A 15,835-nucleotide genomic window follows, 5' to 3' on the forward strand; every position below is an offset into this window, starting at 1 on the left:
TTGTGAGTTGGGCATGGCTTCGTAGCTTGAGCTTCTATGAAACAGGGAGCTAACTGGCTTGCATGCAGGGAATTTATTTGGAAATGGAAATGAAGGAGTTGGGAGGTGGAGGGGAAGGGGAAAAGGCAGCATTTGGGATGCTACCAAGGTCCCTACATCCACAACAGTGGCTCCACTCTATCTGGAACTCTGAGTGGCAGATAGAGCAACACTAAGAGTTGCCTCTCCATGGGATGGGAGGCTAGACGATCCACGGACTGTCTCCCATCCCTCGTTATTGAAAACTGTCCCTAAGGCTGTCGTTCCCCCCCTGTTCTGGGCTAGGCTCAAAAGTGCACTTAGGTGGTCATGTGGAACTTAGAGGATGATCCTATCTTGAGAAAAGCAGGGAAATTTAATATGGCAGCCTTACTTTGAGCTTGCATACAACTGCCGACAATACAGTAGATCCAGGAGTTGTGGACTGGGTTATCTGATGCCTCAAGGAACAGGAAAGTCATGATGTGGGTGATTAGAGCAGTATTTCTTTTCTGGGATGGTATAACATTAGGTCCCTGAAATGGCACGGACTTGTTGATTTGGGATGACTCATGCTGTTTATATAATCAGGGACCTTCCTAATGTGTTTGTCCAGGACTTCACACACCCAATGGAAAACAGTGCTGTGATGAAGTAGCTTGGAGCTGAGCAAAGTGAACTGTAGTCCCTGTAGCAGAAACAGCAGAAAAACAAAACGGGGAGTTTTCATGGTGACAGGAGGCAATTACTCTCCTTGGTTAAGAACTTTAGAAAAATTTACAAACAATTCTACTATGCATGTAACATTCATTGAAGAATGTGCTTGGAAAGCCTCGTGATGGTATACACATTCTTCTCACTGAAAGGTAAAATTTACTTTTCCACCTTTTTTTTTTTAAAGGATCTACTTATTTATTTGAAAGGCAGTGTGAGAGAGATACAGATGGTAACAAAGAGATAAAGACATCTCCCATTTGTTGGTTCATTTCCCAAGTGGCCTCAAAAGGCAGAGTTGGACCAGGATGAAGCCAGGAACCAGGAACTCCATCCAGGTCCCTCTCATGGGTGGCAGGAACCCATGCTGGAATAGGAAGCTTGATGACGAGCTGAGTATCCATGACTTCAACTGTCCTTCTGAAATAGAATGCAGGCATCCCAAGCAACAGTTAACCTTTGGCACCATGTTGCTTATCCCTCTCTACTCCTCGACTTGGGACTGACAGACAACATTTTCTTTTCCTAGCTCTCTTGGAGAGGTTCTGCCGCTGGAGCTAGCCTTACGGCTTCTTCTGACTGACAGATTGAAGTGGAAATGCTATTTTGCACATTCTCCAACCTGTGGCTCAGGAAATTCGGAAAATTCTATCCTTACTTCCTATTGAGTCCACCAGGAACACAGAGTCTAATTTAGGTTAGGCTGAGAGGACATGGGGAGGGGAAGAGAAGCACCTCATTGATGGCTAGCACCCACTCTGAGACACGTGAGGGAGCCTTTGTGGGTTGTTCGGTGTGGCTTCCCTTCCCACTCAGTGCAGTCACATGAGTGATTCCAGGAAAAGTGGAGATAGGGAAAACTGCACAACCAAACTACAGAATCATGAGAAATAATAAATCACATTGTGAGTGGTTTGTTACACAGTAGCAGATAATTAATAGAGCATGAATCGAATCCTAATAGTCTTTGAAGAATTTAACGGCTCCAACTAAATGGAATACTAAATTAAGTGTGTTAATAACTTGGCAAATACTAACACACTTTCAGGGTGAATTTTGGAGCTGCTTCTTCTGTCTTTTAGAGATACAGAAATCAACAAGTAGATGTTACCATTTCTTACCAAGAAGTAAACTTAAGCAATTTATTTAGTGAAATAAAAGAGTGAATGGTACCTCACAACGGGCAACTACAATTAACCATTCATATTATGAACTCTTCACTTGTCAGGGAGAATTATAACCCGCTTAGTTACTGTCATTATGTGCAGCTAGGTACTGTGACCCAATTCTATGTGCTTTCGTGGATGATTGTAGTTACTAGTATTTATTGAAAGAATTTCTGGGAGGAGAGCTGTGTGGGCTGAGTGGGAACTGAGTCATTCTTGTACTATTCTGCAGGCATTCAGAAATGTCAAGGATTAAATTGAATGGGAAGCCCAATAAAATAGATTCCTTATCTTCACGCCTTCACTTGGGTCTGCAACGTCACAAGTGCTGGAGCCACCAAATTTCTTTGTAATGATGGGAAATCTCACATCCTGCTGTTGTAATTTGCAGCAATGGATATTTGAATCTGACCACAAAATGGAAAAATGGAGGCTGTGAATTTTCCACAGGGAGACTGATGCAAAGAAATTCCTCCTGTAGATTATTCGAGACAGAACACTCATTCTTTAACTAAGTGGTAAACTCTATCAAGATTACAAAATTGATAACTACCCTGATTTTGTTGAACCTGTGAGTTACGAATACAGTATTTATAAAAATGGAGTCACAACCTGAAAATACAAGGGCTTTCATCATCTATTCAAATGTGGCGCTGGCCACTGGTCTGCAGGGAGGGCCAGCACCCACTTTGCTTTCAACAGAACTCAGCTGCTTGCAGACTAGCTCCTATAGGCATATGCCAGTCTGTATACTCATGTTTCGAAGAGGGAAAGTATCCCGGTGGTGTGAAGTTAATTGACTCTAATACTTTGATTCCTGTAGGTCCAAAACTGATGAGGAAAAAATTATCTACTCATAAAATGTCCACTTAAAATCATTTCCACCACAATAAAACGAACAAAAACCAAAATAAACCCTGACCAGGTAGAAGACTCACACACTTAGGTAAAATGCCTTGTTTGTGGTGAGGACAAAGAGATAAGCCCAAGCTGCTGCACTTCTGATTCAGCTCCCTGCTCGTGCTCTTGAGAGGGAGGTAACTGATGCTCAAATGCTTGGACCCTGCCATCCAAATGGAAGACGCAGGTATAGTTTCAGGATCCTGGTTTTGGTTTGGCCCAGTCCTGTTTGTGGCCATTTGGTCACTCTTTCAAATAAATAAATCTTTAAAATATATATATTCCAATAAACACAAGAGTACCTCAACATGCTCATGAAAAAATGAGATTCAAAATATGAGTTTATTTTATACAAAAACCTTTCATTGCGCACACAGATTTCAAAATTGTTCACTGATGTAAACTAACAAGAGGCAAGAGATGAAATTATTATTTTTGCAGTCATCCTTCCATTTACACAATGGTGGCTTGTAAGTGTGGAATTTGATGGTGATTGTTGATAACTGTCACCATTCTGGTTCCTGGAATTGGAGTCTGTACATTCCCTGCTACTACATGGATATCTGCGTTGCTGTATCCCAGGGTGTCAGGAGCAGGGGTGTGCTGCAGGCAGCATTTTCTTTCTGTGAGGTGGCAGGAAGCCGACCAGCATTAGGAGTGTTTTCCGGTAAATTCTGAGGATGGGAAAGAGGAGTAGATACAAAGCTGTGTTGAGAGTGAGTAAATAAAGGGGCAAGTAAAATGCAACAGTGTTCATTCCACGTAGTTGTACAACTTACGTAGAAAAGTACCAATGTGATGTGGCAGAATGGGAAGGATTACTTGATATACTGCGGTTGGGGCAGGCTCAGTGCCTGTGCGGTTGGCTGGTAAGAGCCAGGACTCAGCACTTCAGTTGGATGCTTGCCTCAGGAATCTGGCAACTTGTCCTTTTCCTAAACACATGCATGAGCATCTAATTGATTAATGCTTGATTGCCTGCATTCCATGGTCAGATTAGTGACACTCATTACAGAAATCACATCATTAACTGCCCTGTTTGTAGACTCACTTTCTTTATCAATTTATTTTGAAAAACGAATTCCTATAAGGTCAGCTAAGGGTAATGTAATAGTTATTTTAAATACATAAAAGATAGTTCATACTTAGCTGTCATTTCTTAGATGTTTAACACTGACTCAGATAGTCTAGATGTTCTGTGTTTACAATGATCTATGAAATTGATTACAACAATGTGTTCATCCTGGGGGATGAAGTTGGGAGAAAAGAAGAAAACTTTGGCTTCTAATACTCAGCTAGGAAGTGGAGAAGCTGTGAGACAACGCCTTCCATAGCCAGAGTACTTTTCTCAAACTCTGTACACTGCCTTCATAGACTGGCTACCTGATATTTTCAAAAATTCAATGGAATAGTATCAAATTGAGAATTTCGCTTTACTATGATACATGCTGCTTTTGTGGTTCTGGAGGATGGTACTTTACTTTTTCCAGGGCCATTGATAATCCTTAACTTGACCTTGGGATTCAAAAGAAAATAAAGATGCATTTTGTCACAAAAAGATTGCCCCAAGGAAATTGAATTGTATCCAAGATGCATCCTGTATAAACAACGAATAGATCTGTAAAAAGAAAAATGTGAGCAGTAATCTAGCAGCAACTGGGGTGTTTGGCCTGTGGTTCACAGATTCCCTGAAGATGTGAATAATTTATTTTAGGCAGATGAAATGATATGGTTATGTAATGTGTGGTGAGAAAGTGCAGTCATCATTGGAGAAATAACCTCTCCTTAGCAGGGTCGCCAGCGGAGGCAGGATCTGCTCCCAGGAGATCATTGTCTTTGCTGAGAACCTTGGCCAAAGCGCTCTGTCCAAGTGGTTGATGCTTATCAGCTAGGGTAGCTGATGTCCACCTCCTCTTCCCAAGGTCTCAGAGACTGAGTGTAGCCATTGTTTGAATGCCTCTCTGTGCTAGTTCCTTTATTCTTTTCTCTAACATCTCATATTGGTACAATACAGTTTTCACAACCAATGAACCGTACACACTTTTCTCTATTTTTAATGATCTAAATACTCTCTGGTCATCAGCATTGTGTGCTCACCTAGAGGGTTTGTTTGGGTGTTTTTATTTCTATCTCTGGCTTATTTTACCTTTTAATATAATTGTTTATTGGAGAGGGAGAGAGAAGAAAAGATAGAGAGGAATAAAGAGAGAGAGAGAGGTGGCACTCCCACCTGCTGGTTCACGCCCCAAATGCCTTCAACTGCTGTGGGTGGTATTGGTGAAAGTTGGAAGTCAGCAATGCAGTCCAGGTCTCTCCCATGTGAGTGGCAGGAACCCAGCCACTGCAGCCATTGTTGCCATCTGCCAGGGTGTGCGTTAGCACGAAGCTGGAGTCTTGACCAGCATCTGAACTGCTAGGGCAAATCTTCTCTCTGTTGGTGCAACTTTCTAGAGACTGCTCCAATGGCTCCGCCCCACCCTCGAGCTGCAGTTAAAATTTCCTAGGCTTGTGGAGATGTAAGGTTCTCGGAGAGCTAGGAAAAGCTGTCAAATTGTAGAGCAGCTAGATTGCTTCTTGGGATTTACACCCTTAGGGGAGAGCACTCTATAGAGCACTTTGAAAGCTGACAGCTTAGTGTTGGCAGCTGAATTCTGACATTCATGCTATTATCAAAACTCTCTCAAACAGCTGGAACTGTAGACATGTGGCAGTGCAACACATTCTGGCAGGAAGAATGCTCTCAGCTCACTGCTTATTCTATGATCTTGTTGAGTTTCAGTTGCTTTAATGCTAATCAGCTAAAATGGGTGACTTGTTGGGGTATCCAAAATGATAAGACAGGCAGCCACATTTTGGATTTCAGCCTCAAGACCATGCCTGCGCTAAGAGACGACCTTACTGTGGCAAAATATTTCACTGGAAAATTTACTACTGAGTTTCTGAGAAATGTAGATAGCAATACACAAACTCACACATTCAGTAATCTCTGTAAAAACCTACACCTAGAGCTCCCCCGTCAACTTACAAGCAAGTAATGCAAAAATATATTTCATCCCCAGCTAGAGATGACATAATTGGAAGCATGGGTATGTGCAAACATACTTGATCGTATTTAGGATTTGAAAGTTGAGATTTTTCTTTTCAAGTCAGATGCGATGTGACTGTGATCAGGTTTAGTTCATTGATGCTGCAAAGTATGTAACATTTGAAAGATGGAAATGGACAGACTTGGATGGACTATTTGGAGGATGGTGTGTCATAATGACACGCCTGTAGCTTTGTTACTTCCTATGCAAGTTATTTTTATTAGTGAAAATGAAAATGAAATTGCATTATTTATGATAAAAAGCATAGGCCTTTCTGGTTTCTAAAAAATGATTAAACTAAAATCTTTCCCCCCTTCCCCTTTGGAATCCTCTTCTCTCCCTCCCTGCCACAATAACCCACACCTCACCCCTGCCTTCGTGCTAACTGCCAGGTCACATCCACCACTGAGAAACTTGCCTTCAGTCCCCGCAGAAGCCTCACAAAAAACTGCAGCTTAAATACTGAAGAAGGCCAAATTGAATATATTATTAAAGTAATTATCCCTACGAAATGCTCAATTGATACAAATCGAATGTGAGCCTGTGGAAAATCTTTGTTGTCTTCAGATTTATGAGTGAGAACTGAATTTGATGGAATAGCTTTGAGATGAGTCATGCTCATGTTTTCTGTGAGTGTACTCAATCCCAAACAGGCAAATCCATTCAGTAAAGAGAAATTTCCTCAAAACAAAACCCTCAACGGAAAAACAACAAAAAACCAGAAACTCAAAATAGGCTTAGTAAGACTGCCCTCATGCTTAAGATTTTGGGAGGCACGGATTTTGAACTCATCAATGTTTCATTTGGATCTGCAGGCTCAGCTGTGTGTGGCTTTGTAATGATGATAAAAACAAGTATAGGGTTGGCTATGTGCACAGTGAGTAAAGCTGTTCATCCCATATGGGTAACCATTGAGTCCTGGAAACTTCACTTCTCGTCCACCTCCCATCTGATGTGCCTGTCTGGGAAAGCAGCCAACATAGCCTAGATTCTTATGCCCCCTGTACCCTTGTGGGAGACCCAGGGTAAATTCCCGGCTTCTGATTTCAGCCTGTTCACTGTGGCCAGTTGGGGAGTGAACCAGCAGATCTCTCTCTGACTCTTTCTCTCCCTCTGTAACTGTGCCTTCCCAATAAATAAAATAAATCTTAAAAAATAAGACAGTAACAATATGTCACACTTGTAGAATGCGTATCATGATCTGGATGTGGCTCTGTGCTTCTTTTTACACATGCACCCATACATGTTACCTATATGTACACATGTATTTGTGTAGTTTCTAACCCTCTTTGAGTGTTTACATCCTTGGGGTTCGTAGATGCTCTCACTTTCTCTTGTTTGCAGAGAAGCAAACAGAGACTCTTCAAATACAGAGTAATCTGTCCCTGGTCACAAGGTGATGAGACTGCCATTTACATCTACCTGACTAGCTGACCGGGAAGCCTGTGCTATATGCTCATCACTGAATCCTATTGCCCCTTGCTTGAGTACCTGGAACATCTACCTACTAAAAAACAATCAAGTTTATCTGCAGCAGAGAGACTTCAAAATTCTAGATGAGTTCCTTTTCAATATGTGGTCAGTAAGGTGAAAAGGAATAACCACACTCGTCATGGGCTTTTCAGCTTCCATGTAGAGTCTGGAGGCAGACTTGATAATGGAAAGATATTGTTTGCCCTTTTAAAGGGTGATGAACTTGAGGACTAAGCACCAAATGTGTATCTTTTGCTTGCCTCCTGTGTTTTCAAATCCCGCTTCCCACATTGGAAAAGTTGGTTTTCTGAGGTGATGACAGAAGTATTACAGAATCAGCCCTAATAACAGCTGTCAGCTCAGACTAGTGCCAGTAAAAAATTCTCTCAGTTTCTGCTGCACATCTGTGGTAGGCTTTTTTTTTTCCCCTCCTAAATCTGTGGATAGCAGGCTGTGGCATGGTGTACAGAATGTTTTTCCATATTTTAAGTATTTGTCTGTCTCTTCTTTTGTACTGAGTTACTTCCTTTCGGGAAAGTCTTTCTATTAGTACAGGGTCAATTCAGCTTGAAGCAGGCACCAGGGAGTAAATGAAAATAGGAATGCTTACTTCAAGTGAAATGTGAATTTATGGGTACTTAAAATGTCTTGGACTTGTTATTCTTACATATAAATTTTTTTTGTCCTTATCTCGCCATGCACCTGTGAGTTTTAAAAGGCTTTATTACAGCTTTTTGTTGCAATATTTAAGATAAACCAGATTTGAAATGTAATTTCTCTTACTTCTATGTCTCGCGCCAAAAATTATATGACCTTGTCTCATTTATTTTATCAGTGATTTAAAAACAAATCAACCCATAACACAGAAACAATGGACAAACTAATAGGGTGACAAAAAGTAAGACCTTTAGACTGCTCAGTTACGTCTTAAAGCTGAGGGCTTTGCGTAAATACCAGTAAGTGCATTATAAGCATATACAAGGGTGCTTCAAGAAGTTCAAGGAGAATTGAAAGATAAGTTTATTTGGATGCCAAAATAATTTAAATTCACGCATATGCAAGATCTTTTTACAAAGTTCGTGGAAAATGTAAGCTATGTGAAAACTGCATGGATTTAGAAATGCTTGCTCTGAGATTAATTTCTTTTAATTCCGTTTTCCATGAGCTTTTTGAATTACCTCCAACCTAAGTGTATGAATACTCTTGCCACTTCCCATTTGCCTTTCTCACTATTGGAACAGGATAGAGCTTTATTTGCAGTTTCTGCCAGAGAAGGGGACTTGGGCTATTGTCAGTATCAATCTCCTCCAAATCGCCCAGTTCTCTCAGGGTTGGCCACCGCCATTATTTTGCCAAGTGCGAGCTGCCTCGGGTCATATGTGGGCATCAGAGAGGAGAGGAATAACTGTATTAGAGATGATCTTTTCAATGTTTCAGATACAAAGTTGTCTGTAGACACAACTGGTAATGGGAAAATATTGATGTCTGAGCTGAACCTCCTCAGGACCAACAATGACCGTTGTTACAGCCCAAGAGCTTCCACAAAATCTTTCACTCCTGGCCCCTTTCGGCTCTGTCTGGTTCTGCCTGCATCTTTGAACAATGTGTGTTAGCATCATTCAGGGTGCTTAATAAAATAATTTAAAATAATGTCATCAGTGCAGTTTCATTATTGCTTCTATTTGGGTAAAAATATTGAAACATTTATATTGGTAATTGTAAATTATTTTTATATACTTAGTTCATAGTTTTCATACTTAATGTATATCACCCTACAGCTTTAGGTGTCTTTGTTCTTTTGGTCACCAAAGCCACTTGCCGTGCCATTTCTAAAAAAGAACATTTACTTATGTATTTGAAGAGAAAGAAGGAGAAACAGAGAAATCAGTCTTTGCTCTCTAGTTCGTTCCCCAAGAACTCCTCCTGGTCTCTGACATGCGTGGTAGGGTCCAGTGACTGAGATGTCCTCTCTTGCTTTTCCAGAACATGAGAAGGAAGCTGGATTGGAAGTGGAGCTGTTGGAAATTGAAACAGTGCTCCGTTACGGATGCCAGTTTTGCAGGCCACAGCTTAATCTTTTAGATGACAATGCCAGTCCCCCCACCACTAGCTCTGTTACTATTAATCAGTATTTTCCATGCAGGAATTACAGAGTTAAGTGTATTATCAGAGGTTAGTTATTTGTTGGGAGTGTAGACCTAGGGGAGTTGGGTTTGACTTTGGTCATCTGGTTCCAGTGCTCCACTATGCCTCATAACACATTTATTATCATGCTTCAAGTGTTTATAATATCTAATATTATATAATGCTATTTAATACGCACACTGTATGCTGATATTAAACAATGCTATGGTATCAGTGACTTGGTCCACTAAAAGCTTATTTCGTGCTTTAGGTTTGATGGAGCTGAGGTAGTTGCTGTGTGACTGTAATCCAAAATGATAACTCAGCAACTTGGATTTTTTTTAATCTTCTAACCATGCCAGCTGGAACAGGTGTCCTCCAGAATTAAAAAAAAAAAAAAATCTGTGGGTCTTTGGTGAGCACTGATGTTTTACGCCACAGTAATGAAAAAGACGGCAATACATCCAAAATATACAACACCAGGAGTGACCATTTGTCTTGCAGTTGAAGATGTCACGTAAGACACATCCCATGTGGTAACATCTGGTTCCTCCCTGGCTGTAACTCCTGACCCCCAGCTTCCAGGAAGTGATCATGGTCCAATTGATTAGGTGCATGGAGAACCTGCCCTGAGTTCCTGGCCCCTCGCATTCATCTTGGCTCCGCCTTGGCTGTTGAGAATATTTGGGAGTATGAACTACTGTGTGAGAATATGAACATACTCTTCCCCCACAAATCCCTCTGTGAAAAACAAAATAGAAAAATTGGGAGCAATGCTTTTGCTTTTTCAGGACATGGCTCTATCACTTATCAGCTCAATGGAGCTAAAAGGCAATGTACACTTGGCCATGAAACTTTCGAAGCCCTTTCATAATTGTGGTTCATTTGTTCTAAATATTATATGGCATGTGACTATAAGCACTGTTTAAGTGTTCTCCAGAGAAACGGGATGGATAGTAGATATAAATATGGATATGAGAACAAATATTACATTTATTTTTATAAAGGAATTAGCTCATATGATTATGGGGGTTGGAAAGTCCAAAATCTGCACTTTGAATCAAAAGGCTGGAAGTTGCTGCAAAATCAAGAAGACCAGATGTTCCACTTCAAAGACAATCAAGTATAATGTTCTCTCCTGCTGAGGTCAGCCTTTGGCTCTGATTGGTCCTCACATTGATTGAATGAGGCTCGTCCACACAATAGAGGACAATCTGCCTTCCCTCAGTCTATTGATTTCGACGTTAATTTCATCTAACAACACTGTTTATGAAGTCCCCATAAACAAGGTTTGAGCAAATATCTGGGCATTTGGCCCACTCAGGTTGACACACAAAATTAGCCATCATGACTGCCATTATTATTATTATTATTAATAGTAGCCATAGTGGATGAGCATGTGTCTGGGTTGGATTCTCAACTTTTGTTCCTGCCTTCTTCTTCCCTCTAATAAACTCTGGGGGCCGCCGGCAGTGACCCTGGGAGTTGGATTCCAGACACCCCGCAGGAAACTGAGATTTTGTTCTTGACTCCAGCCGCAGCCAGAGCTGGCCTCAGATGCTGTAGGCAGTGGGAGAATGAGCAGCTGTGTGACAGCTTTCTGTCTTTCGAGTAAATAAATAAATAGCCCTCAGTAAATGTTTACTAGTTCTTCAGTTAAGTTGATTTTTTTTCCTTCTTGAAGATCCACATTAAACATTATTTTTCGGTTGTTCACACGGGTTGAATGACTCTCAGTGCAGACAAGATATTCATGCAGGTAAAGGTGGTAACCCTCCTAGCAACAGGATTGCCACCTCGACAGTGAAACAGTCACCAGGAAAAACCCACACAAGTAGTCCTTCCAAAAGCCATTACTCGCAGACCAGGAGGCACATTCTTTAAGGGCTTGTCTTTTTGGGACAATGTCCATGTTGTGTCTAGTTCTATTCTAGCTAGGCTTTTGGAGTGTTGTGGTAGCTAATCACTTGCCGGATCCTCAGTCTTGTCCCGAGTGAACTTTTCATTGGTGTCATCTCTACACAGTCATCCCAGGCACGGAGGAAGAAAATCTGCCCAAATCGTTTATTTTATTTAAAGGAAACAGTCAGCTGGTGAACTGAATCCTCACTTTCCCCTGGTTGATATCCTGGAGGCACACATGAAAAGACAGATATTCCAGAGCCAACTTCATGTCTGAGGTATGCTGGATAGACACAGAAGCTCTGGACAGATGTTCTTGAAGCCCAGATGTTCTTCATACCCAGCCAGACACACAATGTTTTCCTAGAAAACTTCACCAGAAAATTTCCTGTAAGAGAGTTTGTGAGGCCAGCTATGTAGATTCGCATCAGTCAGCCCGAGGGACTGAACTGTGCAATCCATTGGTAGTTATTACAGGTGCTTATTTGATCAGTGACTGATGGAGACAATATAGGTAATGTAGGCAATACGGGAGGATTTATTCCTACCAAATCTTGTTTCTTAGCACGCTTCCTCCAAACTGCCCATCTGAAGTGGGCCTACCAACTAGGAGACCTCAAAGTAAAATTTTGGGATCATCCACACTGAACTAAGCTACATGAACTTTTTTTAAATGAAAGATATAATTGAAGTGTTTGTGTTCTGTTCTTTTTCCTAAAATGAATTAGAAATGCAAACGTTGAGGTTAGCACAGTGGTATGTATCCTGGACACCTGTTCATATCCTGGCTGCTTCACTTCTGTTCCAGGTCCTTGCCAATGTGTGAGACATCATTAAGGAATGGCTCAAATCCTTGGGCCCCTGCACCCACATGGGAGACCCAGAAGAAGCTTCTGGCTCCCAGCTTCAGACCAGGACAGCTCTGAATGCTGAGGTCATTTGAGGAGTGAAGCAGCAGATGGAAGCTGTTTTTGACTCTCCTTCCTCTCAATAATTTGATTTTCAACTAAAAGTAAAAAAAGTTTAAATTACAAAATAAATGCAAATCTTTGCTCTCATCTGAAAATAACAGGTTTGACATAATAGCTATATATATTGAAGCATTTGATGACATATTCTATGAATTTTAAGCAAAGCACGTGTTTGAAATGTCTTGTCATTCACATGATCATGTTTTCCTGTTTTTAGTAGCCAGCAACCTTTGTTTTATTGTGTTTCATGGTAATTATCATTACTGAGATTATAAACAAGAGCTAACCTTAACAAATCCTAATTCTTGATTTACACATGGATCCTATAACTCTTATGCCTCGTTGTAGGATCCTACACAATGCAGCAGGAGGAATGGAAAAATGGGAGTGTTACACAATAATACACTATCCATTTATTTTATAATGCTGTTGGTTTATTACAAAAAAGAGAGTCTCTGCAAAAGCCAAATAGAAGACATTATTACCACAGGCAGATAATAAATCACTTCATGTAATTCATTCATATTCAAAGGGGAAAATGTATTACTCCAAAGTATTCATTTTTCTGAAGTTCACTATGGACTCCTAGACATGGATGTTTTTAAGTCTCTCACACAGAAGGTTTTGTGCAAACCTGGGTTACAATGTGACTCAGTTTACATGGATGATAGAGGTAGTGTGGGCAGCAGTGTATTACCAATATTGAAGAGTCAGTCTGCTGAAAAATGCATGCACGTTTCAATATATGTGAGTTTACCAATCTTACTGAGATAAGGGTGTATGCAGCTCAGTCTAAATATTAAAATATGCAACACTCTTTATCATAAATTCCACATATTTGGAATACTTTCATTGATTTTTGCCAAACATTAGTATCCTAGGCAAATTATGGTTGTAATTGAGGAGTAGTTATGTGAAAGATGGTTGGCATTTTCCCCCCCACTGAGGCAACAAAGTTGCATTTTGGAGTTCTGCTCATTTCTCAATGATTTGAAGGCTTCCTCTGCTGACTCAAATAGTACTTGGCAAACACTGGAGGCGCACTTTGTGTTTTCACAATGTAATGACTGCAGACACAACAATTAATTTTCATTAACACTACTAACATTTCTTCCCACAGTTTCTTATGTCTCAGCATCAACAAAACAGCACAGCAAACCCTGGTTTGTACCATTTGCTATATTTCCATGGTGTAAAAATTCACAGCATGGCAGATTTCTGGTCTCGACAGTGACTTCATAGACTGGAGCTGGCAAGAGACGGTACTATGCGTTTTTTTTTATTCTATCTCAACTTAATAATAGCCTTAAGTAACTGAGAGCATAACTAGCAGTCTAGAAAGTCATATTGAGTACAATTTAATTAAATTTAAATATTTGATTCTTGATTATGCTTAATGATCAGTTTGCAAAATTCTTGCGAGATTATTTAATTTTTGTATTTTATGTTGCGGCTCTTATCTATGCTGGGGACAGGCATAAAACCTCTTATCACGAGATAGAGCCTACATCTACATCTGCTCTGATTTTGCCACAATTGCCTTTTTTTTTTTACTTAAAAAATTTTTTTAAATGCCCATTCTGGATATTACAAACCTCATCACTCAGTACTTACATTACTCTAGCATTCATAGCTTTAATAGCTCCTACTGCAATTCTATGAGACTGATACATACGTTAGACACTCAGCAAATACTGACTGAATGTAAATAAAAAATGCAGGGCTATCTAAAGTGAGGTACACTTAACCTCTTGGTGAACAACGTCATCGTTCTAGCATGGTTCATCGGCAGTGGACTGAAAGCAATGACCATGAAGCAAAAATGAATGGAACGGGGAGGGGCAGTGTGGGGTCCCCCTACGGAGCAGCCATCCCCTGCAGTCTCTTTCAGTAGTGATTGCACAGGAACGTTCTTATAGGCTTCATATTTATAGGTATGAAAGCTGGTTAATAAACCAGATTTGGTTTGTTAAAATTCATTATCCAATAGTGCCATTCTGAGCATATTTTAGAATGTTCTAGGCACCAGGGGTATAGCACCCAAAAGCTTAAAGCCAATGCCTTTAAGGAGCTTGTGTTTCTGTTGGGAAATAGTAATTAAAAAAAAATAAAGTGGGGCATATACAGTGTATCATGTAGTAACAAACACTCCTGGGAAAAAATGAGGCAACAAGTGGATTGAGGATAAGCCAGGGGCTTTCTGGGAGCTTTAAAATCAAATCAAATTATCTTTCTAATAATAAGATGGCATTTGCACAGATGACTGACAGAAGTGTGTGGACTGGTCATACAATTATCTATGCGGAAGACTCACAGGCACAGGAACTAAGTCCAGGGTGGGAGCAAAGCTGATGTCTGTGAAGTCAAGCAAGGAAAGTCCTGCTATGATTTGGCCCTTTACCACATTCAAGATTTAACCCTCAGAGTCAGAAGTTAATGATACTAACAGGGTGGAAACATCATTAAATCATGGCATTAAGATGTGGGGCCTTTTGGGAAATGACTAGATTAAATTATTAGGGTTTAGGTTGAGGGGACCTGGAGAGGGAGGGAGGTGTGAATGAATCATTATGTTTTTAATGAGACAAAGAGGGAAACCACACAGATGAAGACAATGTGCTCCCTTCCTTGTTTCAGGTGGTGTTCTGCATTGCCCTACCAGGCTGTTGCCTCTCAGGTTTCCTGAACCTTGTACCTCCAGAAGGATGAGCCAAAATAAGCCCCAGACCTGAAGAGTTAGCCTGCCTAAGGTAAAAACTACTGTGATCACATTCTTTAGCTCTTAATAATCTTCACTCAGCATCTCTAAAGATCCTCTGTTCTGTTAGGTTAGGAGATGGCCTGGAGGTTCCAGAAATACCCATCCATATCCATATTATGCTGTAGAACATGTTCAGTTTTGATCATTCACATGATGACTAAATTGCCAGAAGGACACTTAATTTTTTAATTGCGGAAGACTGAGAGTGTAAGACATGGAATCGACTAACAAGAGTTCACACAAATTTCAGGTGTATTTGATGTGGGGCTCCTATGACAGCCACCTGCCCCATGCCCTGCCTTCCTGTCGTCTTCCTCTGCCCTCTACTGATTGCTTAGGACTTTTGAGAATTCTCTCTATACCTTCCTTTCTCTTCTTTCTCTCATGTCTTAGAAGTGGTCTTGGTATATCTTACCAGCTTCTGAAACAATCACTGGAGTCAGAAAAATCTTAAATTCTGTCTGATCAGTTAAGTCTGAGCCACATTCCTTCTGTGGAAGCAGAGATAGACCACCGAATCCTTCCAAACCACGTGAGTCTAAAATAAGGGACGGGGGCAGGTGTTTGGCCTAGTGGGTAACAGGCCTGCATCTCACATTGGGGAGTTACTGACCCTGCTTGGGTGCAGCCCAGACCAGCTGTGGCCACTGAGGAGTTTTGGAATATAAACTATTGGATGAGAGTTCTGTTTCTCCTTTCTGCATTCTCAAACAAGGTAAG

This window comes from Ochotona curzoniae, unplaced genomic scaffold (assembly GCF_017591425.1).
Source record: "Ochotona curzoniae isolate NIBS_2020 unplaced genomic scaffold, NIBS_Ocur_1.0 contig_4501, whole genome shotgun sequence".
In the NCBI taxonomy this organism is placed as follows: domain Eukaryota; kingdom Metazoa; phylum Chordata; class Mammalia; order Lagomorpha; family Ochotonidae; genus Ochotona; species Ochotona curzoniae.